Genomic DNA, 13876 nt, shown 5'->3' with positions numbered 1-13876 from the left:
CGACCACATACCAACACCACAGTGCAAAGTTCAACCGGATCGAATGAATTTTGCTTCTCCAAGAGACTCCGGAGATCAAATCTGGAGAACGGTTTATATGGGGGCTATATATAATTATAGACCGATATGGACCGGACAAATCTGGGGATCGGTTTATATGGGGGCTATATATAATTATGGACCGATATGGACCAATTCTTGCATGTTTGTTAGAGACCACACACTAACACCACGTACCAAATTTCAACCTGATCGGATACATTTTGCTCCTCTAAGAGGCTCTGGAGGACAAATCTGGGGATCGGTTTATATGGGGGCTATATATATATATATATGGACATACTTTATGGGGTCTTAGAGCAATATTTCGATGTGTTACAAACGGAATGACAAACCCAGCAAAAAAATTTGGAAGTTCTTCCAAAGGCACAACTTTAAAAGCACTTCCAGAAGATATACTCCCACTGATGTTCTTTATTTTAACTACACAGGAAGTTATTTTCATTCAATTTTTTATAGCATGGTTTTTTCATATTTTTGATGGGTAATTTTAGCTTTTTTTTAATTTAATTTTCAAATTGGTTAAAAACAGCTTAAGAATTCATAAAATTGTACAAATTATTTAAATTTTGTCGAAAAAAAATGCTAAATCCAATCTGAAAAAATTGTGAATTTTTGAAAATATTTAAGGTCAAACGTTTAAGACAAGAGATAGAATCCATTAAAAATTATAAAAAATTATAAAAATTATTTATTTGTCAAAATATCACAGAATTTTTTAATTTACATCCAAAACATTGAATTCGGATCACACCTGAAGAAGTGATGCAAATTCGGTGCACCGGCGGTTGAAATGGAGGACTTCCGTCCTATGACACGCCCATGTTAAATTCATCGCTTCTGCGTCAATTTTGCACCACTTCCGGATCCAAAAAGAACATTTTCATTACTTTTTTGGCGACGCTTTTTTTGCTGGGAAGTTAATATACCATTAAAAATTATATAAAATTATAAAAATTATTTATTTGTCAAAATATCACAGAATTTTTTAATTTACATCCAAAACATTGAATTCGGATCACACCTGAAGAAGTGATGCCAATTCGGTGCACCGGCTGTTGAAATGGAGGACTTCCGTCCTATGACACGCCCATGTTAAATTCATCGCTTCTGCGTCAATTTTGCACCACTTCCGGATCCAAAAAGAACATTTTCATTACTTTTTTGGCGACGCCCCCCCCCCCCCCCCTCCTATGGTGGTGGATATAAAAACTGAATGATTGACAATTCATTTTTGAAATTGATATTGATATTGTTTAAAACTATTTTTGAGTGAATTAAACAAAATGAATTAAAAATTTTTAAAAATTACACCCACAAAAATAAACCCACTATGAAGGAATATTTAGTTTTTTTTTCAGAAAATTTAACAATAATATTGTACTTGTTACAACATGACCCAAATAAGTTTATAATTTTTATTAAATTGAAGAAAATTTATTAGAAGTATAGCTGATAGCCTAAGTAGCTAATGCTAAATTTTTCTCTATTATTCTTATATTTACTATAAGTTTAATAAATAAATAAATAAATTATTAGATGTAATATTTTTACCCGTTCTTTGAAGAAATTTTACTATTTTGAAGGAAAAGATGAAGTTCACGACAGATTCAATTTAAGGAAAATTTACTCATTTCAGAAATTTTTGAACTCATTTTAAGTAAACTTCATTCATTTTAAGAAATATGAACTATTTTAAAGTTTAGTATAATTGTGTACTTCATTAGTCTATAACGTTTTTATACCCTTCACCACTACTGTTCTACAAGGTTTATGCATTTGTATGTAACGCCTAGAAGGAAAAGACTGAGACCCATCGTTTAGTATACCGATAGTCTTCGAATTAAATTCTGAGTCGATTTAGCGATGTCCGTCTGTCTATCTGTCTGTCTGTATATGTAATTTTGTGTACAAAATACAGCTCGCAGTTTAAGTCCGATCGTCCTCAAATTTGGCACATAGTTCTAGTTTGGCTCCAAGCCAATAGCTATTGATTTTGAAAACAATCGGTTCAGATTTAGATATGGTTGCCATATATATTTATCACCGATCTTGTCATAATTGACGTATTTATCAACGTATTTTCCAAGTGTTTTGGGACTCTCGTCAAATATGCAAAATATCAGCCAAATCAGTTCAGATTTAGATATAGCTCCCATATATATCTTTCGTCTGATTTGCACTTATATGGTCTCAAAAGCCAGAGTTTTGCCCTGATTTTGGTTCAAATTTTGCACAAGGAGTATGTTTAATATTATCGTTAAGTGTGCCAAATGTTGGTTGCAATCGGTTCAGATTTAAATATGGCTCTCATATATATATTTCGCCCGATTTACGCTCATATGACCACGGAGGCCAAAGTTATACTCCCATTTACGTGAAATTTTGCAGAGATAGCAGAATTATTATTCTAACTATGCATTTAAAATTTGGTAAAAATCGGATCAGATTTAGATATAGCTCCCATATACATGTAAGCCAGAGTTGGGGAAATATGGTAGAATGTGTCATATTCTAGATCCATTTTCATTGGGATTTTCATCCAATGGACTCCACTCAGTTTGCACAGACATTTAGATAAAGCATCCATATATTTGTTCTTCCGGTTTATGCAAATGTAGCCAAACTACCTACATTTCACACAAAATTCTGTGATGATTTCCGCATATCGTAGTCAAATCCCACACACTGTAAAGCCAGAACACAATGGTTGAGTTTTAAATAAGGCTTGTGGAAATATCGTCCGACTTGACCTAATAATATATCACAATGACCACATATCTCAGCGAGATCTAACCAATATCCTTGTAAAATCGTCACTGCTAAGTAGCAAAAATTTTAAATATGACTCAAAATGTCCTATATATCGAATACACATGTGTCGCCCGATAAATCATAAATGATTTTTGGCACAATTGCATTAAAATTGTATTCGACTCATTTTGTATTTTTTACTAACATTTTTTCATCCCAGGGCATTAGCCGATTTAAATTTTAATTCTAGAGATTTTGTAGAAGTACAAAAAATTGTCTCCAAATCGGTTAAGTTATAAATATTTGTATATGAGAATATAAACCTTCATAATAACTCCCAACAAATTTGAAGGAGTTGAAATGGTAACACAAATTTTGGTCTACATTGTGGTGAAGGGTATAATATAGTCGGTGCCGCCCAACTTTAGACTTTACTTACTTGTTTTTCTTTGAAATAAGCAAAAAATTATTAAAATAAACAAATGAGCTAAGTAGAAAATCGGGCGGGGCCGACTACATCATACCCTAAACCACCCCTACTGAATTATTAAACATAAGCATTTGTGGGGTATCTTTGGTATAGGTTTTGGAGTATCATTGGTATAGGTTTTGGAGAACATAAAGGGGGGTACATGTTTATGGGCGTCTTGTCACAATCTGAGCAGAAATGTCTAATATTAGGAGCTATAGTTTATTTTGCAGCAAAAGAGTTAGTATGCCTCTAATATTGAGTCCATTACTATAAAAGAGTAAATCGGTCAATTAGTTGCGGGTATTGATATTGATTCTTTATTTTTCTATATCAGTACAGCAAGTTTAACCTTATAGTATGTACTGTATAAAAAGTTATTACATAAAGAAATGTGTCAAATATTAATTAATATAGTGATTTTATACTTAAACTTCAAAATGTAGTTATTGTATTGTAAAATTCTCTATATATAAAATTATTACAAAAATGTATTAAAAAAAAATTAATTGAATTTTAAATTGTAATTATTGCATCAAAGTAAAGTGCTTTTTCAGTCTATTCTTAAATTGTTGATGATTAGTGATATTTCTCAAATGAGTAGGTAGATTATTCCATAGTCGAGTTGCGTACACAAAGAACTGTCTATCAGATATCATATACCGTGTCCTTGGGGGAACAATAGTTTTTGATCGAGATGATCGAGAAAAATTTAGTCTTTGAAATAGATAGTTAGGTTCGGCAGAATTGATTACTGTATGTAGCAAAATGATAGATCGATAATCAAGCAGATTTTTAAAGGTCACACCAAATAATTGAGAAGAAACAGTAGATATACTATCATAACGTCCCACACCATAAACAAATCTGGATATATCATTAAATAAAATTTGCAATTTCCTCCTATGTACATAGTCACAATTTGCATAGAGCTCACAACAATACATTATTCTAGAAACTAAATATGACTTGGCAATCACCTCACGGATATCAGTCGGTATGAAGTGCTGGACAGACCATAGAGCCCGAAGCATACTATAAACAGTTCCTATTGTAATCTCTATATGTCTGTTCCAAGATAAATTGTTGTCAAAGATAACACCTAAATTTTTAGCATATGTGGCATATTCCACGTCGTATCCATTTATAGTGACAGGTGGCAATGTAGTAAAATCGACTGTATTTCGTGATATTACACCCTCAAGAAAAATCGCTTCTCTAACATATGTTCCAAACATATTTTGCAGGAAGCACATATATTATTGGATACTGCCGAAACATTAATATGTTTGTTTTATGTGAGCATATTATATGTTTGGAAGCATTTTGAGTCCAAAAATAGTATATGCTTGGAAGAATTCCTCAAAAAAGATTGTGCTCATTCCCTCACATAATTTTCACTTCCACGAAATTTTTGAGTTCTTCGCATCTTTTTTTGTAATATGCTGTTGTTTTTCAAATGTCTATTCTCTTGATTCCGAATACTCATTCTAATATTCAAATTAAATAATATTTAGACTTAAGCATATTAAATTTTTGGCCTTATCATGAAACAGTTTTCCGAAACAACATACAAGCGGTTTCACAGAAATTGCTCTCATTTCATTCTCTCGCTGTGTTATGTTGATATCTTTTTATTCAACCCTCCCGGTTTCCATCTCTATTTATTTCTCTATACTAACTCTCTCTCTCTCTCTCTTTGTCGCTCTCTGAATAAAGTATCACAACATATATATGTTTACTCGAAATTTGTAAATTTATATATGTTTACATTCACACATATTATTTTTATGAAACATTCATGCCCCAAACATAATATATTCTAACATATTAACATATGTGTCCCAAACATTTTGTGTTAGTTTAGGAACATTACATGTTTGCCCTTAAATATATTGTGTTTAAAAATTGTGCCCGAAACACATTTTGTTTATATCGGAACATATATAAAACATATTTTTCTAACAGTGTACCAAACATTTTGTCTTTGTTGGGTTAAGCATTAGACCATTGTTCACTGCCCAATCATTGATTTCGATAAGTCTTGCATTTGTACCGTTTACACAGTCCATAATATTCGCAGTTTCACAAGAAAAGCATAACTGTACCTCATCAGCGTAAATATGAACATCGCAACCGTCACAGACCTCCACTATATCATTAATATAGAGCGAGAAGAGCAAGGGGCCTAGAACAGAACCCTGCGCCACTCCTCTACTTAGACTCATGGGTTGCGAGTATTTTTCATTAGCCAGAACTACTTGACATCTTTCTGTTAGATAGGAAGATAAAAGTGAACAGGCTGAAAAATCAAACCCGAAAGATCGCCTCAGTTTTGCTATTAATATATGGTGACACACAGTATCGAATGCTTTGGAATGATCCAGAAGCAACAAAAAACACAATTTATTACGGTCAATGCTCGTCCTTATGCCTTCAACCATATCGGCCAGTACCGTAGTACAACTACGACCAGTGCGAAATCCCGATTGCCTATCAATTAACAGATTATTGCGCAAGATAAAATCATTCATCTGTCTGAACATAATATTCTCCAAAGCCTTAGACAAGAATGGCAAAAGGGATATGGGTCTATATTCACCCCTGCTTTTCAGAATAGGAATTATCTTCGCAATCTTCCATCTTTTGGGAATGTAGAAGTCGTTAAGACATGATTAAATGTGTGCGTAATATACGGTAAAATCAATGGAAGAATGATTTTCACAAACCGGGGATCCATGTTATCCAAACCCTTAGCGTCTGATTTTATGCTAGGTATTGATTGTAGTGTGCCATTATCAGAGACACAGTAAAAGGAAAAATTATTTTCAAAAGTAGTGAATTCATTACTATCCTGTAAGTGTGATCGCATACAAGGAATATTAATATCCAGAAATCTCCTATTCAGTACATCGGGGTCCTCAACACATTTCTCGGCTTTTACTCTTCCAATACCTATATCTCTTATTTGACGCCATTTCTGTTGACTGGTTATAGCGCATCTAAACCTCTCGCCAAAGTAACTACACTTCGCATCCTTTACAAGTCTTACGACATCTCTTCTAAAAGTTTCTTAAATACCTCATGTAATCTAACCGTTTTAAAACGTCTCCATCTCCTGTAAGCCTCATCTCTTTTGTCGATGGCACTTCGTATTGTATTATCAAACCAAGGTTGTTGACTTGGGCGTAAGATCCTAGTTTTAAGTGGCCATTTTCTTCATACAACATATTCAAATGACTCTCCAAGAAATCAGTCTTGTCATCTATACCTTGTAAATAGAAAATGTCACGCCATGGTATCTCGTCAACACGTCTTAGGAGTTCGTAATAATCCAAGCCTTTAATATCTCTATATGTGACTGTCTCACTCATTTGCTCCACAAAGTAATCGTATGCCAGAAAAATAATGTCATGTCTGGAAAAAAGCGATGATGATAGCTGTAATACATCCAAATTTCCGCAAATAGGGCAATAGATTTATGTAAGAGCTACATGTAAATAAGTCTAAATACGATCAGCTAGTACATCAAAATGTGAAATTTGAATAACATAGGTTAATAAATAAGAGTATTATGGCCAAATATGACAAAATCAAGCGATGCATATATATGGGACCTATATCTAAATCTGAACCAATTTGTATAATATTTTGCAGGTATGATTGATACCACAGAAGGTCACTTTGTGTAAAATTTGAGTTTCAGTTTATAAATGAGGCCCCTATGGTCAAAAATAAGGTTATTAGGGACAAATTTTCCAAAATCGGGCGATACATATATATGGAAGCTGTATCTAAATTTGAACCGATTTTGATGAAATTTTGCACATACAGTTAGTGCTATAGAAGATTACATTTAGCCAACCTTGGTTACAATCGGTTGATAAATAAGGGTTTTACGCCCAAATTTGGCAAAATCGGGCGATAAATATATATGGGAGCTATATCTAAATCTGAACCGATTTCAATGAAATTTCGCACACACAGTTAGAGATATATAAGATTACATTTAGACAACTTTGAGTACGATCGGTTGATAAATAAGGGTTTTACGGCCAAATTTGGCAAAATCTGGTGATACATATATATGGGAGTTATATCTAAATCTGAACCGATTTCGATGAAATTGCGCACATACAGTTAGAGGTATAGAAGATTATATTTAGCCAACTTTGAGTACTATCGGTTGATAAATAAGGTTTTTATGGCCAAATTTGGGAAAATCGGGCGATACATATATATGGGAGCTATATCTAAATCTGAACCGATTTCAATGAAATTTTGCAGACTTAAAGGGTGATGAAAAAGTTTACTATGTGCAAAATTTGATGATGATCGGTTTGTAAAAAAGCTCAACGTGACTCCATTTGTCGAAATCGGCCGATACATATATATGGGAGCTATATCTAAATTTGGGAGCTATATCAATTTCAATAGCGTTCGTCCTTGTGCCCACAAACCACCCTGTACCAAATTTCATCCAAATCGGTTAATAATTGCGACCGGAATCATGTGAACAACAAATACATGGACAGACGGACGGACGGACGGATGGACACCAAGCGCTAGATCGACTCAGGAGGTGATTCTGAGTCGATCGGTATATATTTTATGGGGTCTAAAATCAATATTTCTGGTAGGCACATTTTTTGGCCGATCAAAGTTATTATACCCTGACCACTATGTGGTTTAGGGTATAAATAGCATACTTTATACTTGAAGCGAATTTTAAATTGCGATTAGTCGCTTGCTTGGCACAACATGAATACCAAAATATCTTAAGTAAAGAACGAATCCTTGGATCTGGCTGAATCTTTTTGCTTCAACGTAGACTTTTTGGCAAATAACATTTCAATATTATATGGATCCATCTTTCGTTTTTCTGGTTTCAAGTTAGAAATTAACCAATGTATGGTTACTCTTTTCTACCTGATGAAAAAAAGACACATTAGAATGCATTTGTAGCAATCTTTGTATTAGAAAAGGATATAGAGAGATTTCTTCATCTTTTACTCTAGTACTACAGACACAAAGCCCATAGCCTTATTAAGGGTTGTTTGGTGTTCTCATGCCATGGACAAAATCGTATAAAAAGGTCACTCTACGAAGAGTTCAACATCATTCAACGTTAACATCTACCCCAGTTAACATCATCTGAAGAAGCATAAGAGCTATTTAAAGAAAAATGGCTGATATTATTACTCAACTTTTATACCCGAAGAAATCTTCTATGCCCTTCTTTAATCGCGGCATTAAGAAATTTGTGAAAAATTGCACAAATTTCTTTCTCAAATATGAAGTTCAACAACATCTCAAGAAGTCTTTGAATGCTAAGCAGCCTGAGCAATTGCTAACCTGTTTAACAGAAGAGGAACATCAAAATTGGCTCAATGAACAATTGGATCAGCATCAGATAGAACTCAAATAGGAGAAGATGACATGAAGAAGTTCCAAGGAATTAAAAATAATAATCATCATAAGAACGAAAAACGCTTTAATAGTAGATGCTTGAAAAGCATTCACTGTATCCTGATTCTCTGGTTTCATACAAACAGGGGAGTTGCGAAAAGTTTGTGTCATCAAAACCCGACCTTAGTAATGGCTCATCTTGGTGGTTCTACGAATGTTTTGCGGGATCGAGATATTGTAATTAAAATTTTTTAAAAGCTTTAATTTAAAAGAAAACGAAATGTGATTTAGTATTGTAAAGATTTATAGAATTTCTATTTATATTAAGGAACAAAAAATTTAAGTCTTTCAATTTAGTTCTAATTTTAAATTTTAATGATAATGTCTTCCGGTTTGTTTGTTTTGCAAAATGTAAATATGTAAATAAAACAATGAATATATTAAAAAAAATGCATTAACATTTTTCAATTAATAACAATGGTTAAAAGGCTTTCGATACTACTGCAGTGAAAAAAAAATACATTGCCTTTATAAAAAAGATTATGTATTCTCAATTTTAGGAAACAAAACTTACACAATATAAAGGACAATTTGCTTTAGGGTAAACGTTTCCAAACTTGGTAAAAAGTCCACATTATAGACTCCTATCCTAATATGTCCTAATGCGTTAGGAAATTTCATTTGTTTTACTATTTTATTATATTATTTTAAAAGTGGAAAAGTTATTGACTGAACGGCTTGAATTATGCCCTTTAAATTGTGTTGGGTTTTGCAAAGGAAAGCGGTGTCTTTATTTTTGTTTTGCATCTTTAAATTCTGTTGGGTTTTGCAAAGGAAAGTGTTAGTTTTATTTTTATTTTGCATTATTAGTTTTGGTTTCCACTTTTGAAATGCGAACTTACAGCGGCCTTAAAGCCGAAATATATCATCTGGGAAAAAATAATTTTTATTTTCAATAATTTTCAATTTCTTCAATCAGAGAAATCTTAATATCGTTCACCAATTAAATTTTGAATTCAAAGTTTTTATATATTATACTTGAAATTTTAATTTGAAAAATGTTGAAGATATTTTTTTTTGTTGCTATTAGATGAGTAAAATTCAATCATCATACATTGAAAAAAAAAATACGTTCGGAATCACAAAGATGTCATGGCCTTAAAATACCAATGCAAATATTACATATTACCTGTCTGACACAAAGATATTTTACTTGATCCAAATTTGATAAATTGTCCATAGTCCTTCTAGTTAGGTAGGAAATAAATTTTTATTGGGCTATGGGCAGTTTGGCTTTAATAATTCCGAAAAATTATGAACAATTCATGAAATCGTCCTTAAATACATTGACCTTTTGTATTTTGACTACAAAGCTAAAAAGCAATAAAAACATAGGAGATCTCTTTCAGAACCTTATTTTAAAGACGAGTTTTATTTAAAAAACTTGTATGCATGAAGTCGAGTTTTAAGTTGCGGTTAATACGATAGCACGAATATATAGGTCCGTAAGTTCAGCGAGGGTGAATCTTAGGTACCCTACACCGTTGATAGCGTAGAAAGCTCTACTAAAACTATCATGCACAATCGAATTAAAGGGTGATACGGTCAAAATTTGGTCAAGGGAAAACGCGTGTAAATCGGTGAAATCGTTTATTTAAAAAATCAAATTAAATTTCTTTTTCAAGTTCAATTAGTATAAAATTCAGGAAAAATATTCAGTTAGGCTTTCGCTTTTCCAAATCCGAATTGCCGGGCCTCACGCTTGACACCTGCCATCAGATTTTATACAGCCACCTTGTGCACCTTCTTTGCCGCAGAAAGCCAGTTTGCCTTGAACTGCTGCTCGTCCTTAGCAGTTTTTTGGTCTTCTTTAGGTTCCGCTTGACAATAGCCCAGTATTTCTCAATTGGGCGGAGCTCTGGCGTGTTGGGAGGGTTTTTGTCCTTGGGAACCACCTGCATGTTAGGTTAAAGGTTAAAGTGGCAGCCCGATTAAGATTCAGGCTCACTTAGACTATTCAGTCCATTGTGATAATGCATGTTGTTGGCGGCGTACCACTCCATGGTCTTTTTACCGTAATGGCAAGATGCCAAATCCGGCCAAAACAGTACGGAACAACCGTGTTTCTTCAGGAAAGGCAGCAGACGTTTATTCAAACACTCTTCCACGTAAATTTCTTGGTTGACAGTCCCGGAAGCTATGAAAATGCTGCTTTTCAAGCCACAGGTACAGATGGCTTGCCAAACCAGATATTTCTTTGCGAACTTTGACAGTTTTATGTACTTGAAAATATCTGCTACTTTTCCCCTTCCTTTTGTCGTATAAAACTCCTGTCCCGGAAGCTGCTTGTAGTCGGCTTTGACGTATGTTTCGTCGTCCATTACCACGCAGTCAAACTTCGTAAGCATCGTCGTGTACAGCCTCCGGGATCACGCTTTGGCCGTCGTATTTTGTTTATCATCGCGATTTGGAGTCACTACCTTCTTGTAAGTCGATAGTCCGGCTCGTTTTTTGGCTCGATGCACGGTTGTAGACGATACACCCAGCTTATTTGCGGCATCTCGGAGAGAGAGGTTAGGGTTTCGCTTGAAACTACCGGCAACTCTCTTTGTCGTCTCAGCGGCTTCCGGTTTTCGATTTCCCCCCGATCCAGACTTCCTGGCTGTCGACAAACGTTCCCCAAACACTTTAATTACATTTGTAACGGTTGAGTTGGCAACTTTTAGCGATTTTGCCAGCTTTGCGTGCGAGTAGCTCGCATTTTCGCCATGCGCGAGCAAAATTTTGATACGCTGCTCTTCTTGCTTGGACGGCATTTTGACAACTGAAGAGTGAATTCCAAAACCAAATAGGAGCAACATTGTACACACACACCTTCAAAATGAGGGGTGTTCAGGTTTTTTAAATGCAAAATTGAAAGAAACACGTCAAGTTTATATTGACCAAATTTTGACCGTATCACCCTTTAGAAACTTCTACTGAAGACTGTCATCCACAATCGAATTACTTGGGTTGCGGTAACACTTGCCGATGGCAAGGTATCTTAACACTTCCTAACACCGCCTTCTAAATTGCAAGGTAGTCCATAAGTGGTATACATTAAACTAAAAAAGGCCGATTAAATACGTATATAATTAAGTTTGACAAAATTTTTTATAGAAATAAAATTTTGACAACATTTTCTACAGAAGTAAAATTTGGACAAAATTTTCTATAGAACAAAAATGTTGACAAAATTTTCTATAGAAATAAAATTTTGACAAAATTTTCTATAGAAATAAAATTTTGGTAGATTATTTTTGGCTCGAGTGGCAACCATGATTATGAACCGATATGGACCAATTTTTGTATGATTGGGGATCGGCTATATATATAAATATACAACGATATGGATCAATTCTTGCATGGTTGTTAGAGACCATATACTAACACCACGTTCCAAATTTCAACCGGATCGGATGAATTTTGCTCCTCCAAAAGCACCAGAGGACAAATCTGGGGTTCGGTTTATATGGGGGCTATATATAATTATGGACCGATATGAACCAATTCTTGCATGGCTGTTAGAGACCATATACTTATACCATGTACCAAATTTCAGCCGGATCTGATGAAATTTGCTTCTCTTAGGGGCACCACAAGCCAAATCGGGGGATCGGTTTATATGGGGGCTATATATAATTATGGACCGATGAGACCATATACTTACAGCATGTACCAAATTTCAGCCGAATCAAATAAAATTTTGTTCTCTTAGATGCTCCGCAAGCCAAATCTGGGGATCGGTTTATATCGGGGCTATATATAATTATGGACCGATTTGGACCAATTTTTGCATGGTTGTGAGAGACCCTATACAAACTCCATGTCCCAAACTTCAACCGGACCGGATGAATTTTGCTCCTCCAAGAGGATCCGCAAGCCAAATCTGAGCGTCGGTTTATATGGGGGCTACGTAAAAGTGATCCGATATGGCCCATTTGCAATACCATCTGACCTACATCAATAACAACTACTTGTGCCAAGTTTCAAGGCTATAGCTTGTTTCCTTCGGAAGTTAGCGTGATTTCAACAGACAGACGGACGGACGGACATGCTTAGATCGACTCAGAATTTCACCACGACCCAGAATATATATACTTTATGGGGTCTTAGAGCAAGATTACGAGGTGTTACAAACGGAATGACAAAGTTAATCCTATGGTACAGGGTATAAATATGGGAAATATTAAGCTGGAGCAATTTTAATGCAATTGTACTAAAAAACATTTATGATTTATCGGGCATATATTCGAGATATAGGAAAATTTGAGTAATATTTAATATTTTTGCTACATATCAGAGGCGATTTTACAAGGATATTGGTTAGATCTCGCCAATATATGTGATCATTTGGGGGTTGTGATATATTATTTGGCCATGCCGAGCGATATTTCCACAAGTCGGAGATTTATTTAAAACTCGACTTTTCTGTAGAAAGTCTGGCATTACAGTGTATGGGATATAACTACGAAATGGGGAAATCATCATAGAATTTTGTGTAGGATGTGGGTATTTTGGTCATATTTGTATAAGCCGGAAGGCCAAATATATGGAGGCATTATCTATCTATCAGGTCAATTGGAGGAAACTCCCATTGAAAATGGGTCTAACATATGAAACATTCTACCCAACTCTGGCGTACATATATATGAAAGATATATCTAAATCTGGACCAAATTTAACATGCATAGATAGAATAATAATTCTGCTATCTCTGCAGAATTTCACGTAAATAGGAGAGTAAGTTTGACCTCCGCGGTCATATGAGTGTAAATCGGGCGAAAGATGTATGTGGAAGCTATTTATAAATCTCAACCGATTTCAAATTGGTAGACACTTAATGAGACTATTAAATCTGAACCGATTTGACTAATATTTTCCACATTTGACAAGAGCCCCAAAACATTTGGTTATACGAAATTCGGACTTTAACTGCGAGCTCCACAGACAGGCGGACGGACAGACAGACAGACGGACATCGCTAAATCGACTCAGAATTTAATTATGAGTCGATCGGTATACTAAACGATGGGTATCAGACTTTTCTTTCTTGGCGTTACATACAAATGCACAAATTTATTATACCCTGTACCACAGTAGTGGTAAAGGGTATAAAAAACATGATCAAAGATCACCCCCTTA

Source organism: Haematobia irritans, chromosome 4 (assembly GCF_050003625.1).
Source record: "Haematobia irritans isolate KBUSLIRL chromosome 4, ASM5000362v1, whole genome shotgun sequence".
Lineage (NCBI taxonomy): Eukaryota > Metazoa > Arthropoda > Insecta > Diptera > Muscidae > Haematobia > Haematobia irritans.
The sequence above is the reverse complement of the archived record's forward strand: the minus strand, read 5'-3'. Positions refer to the sequence as shown.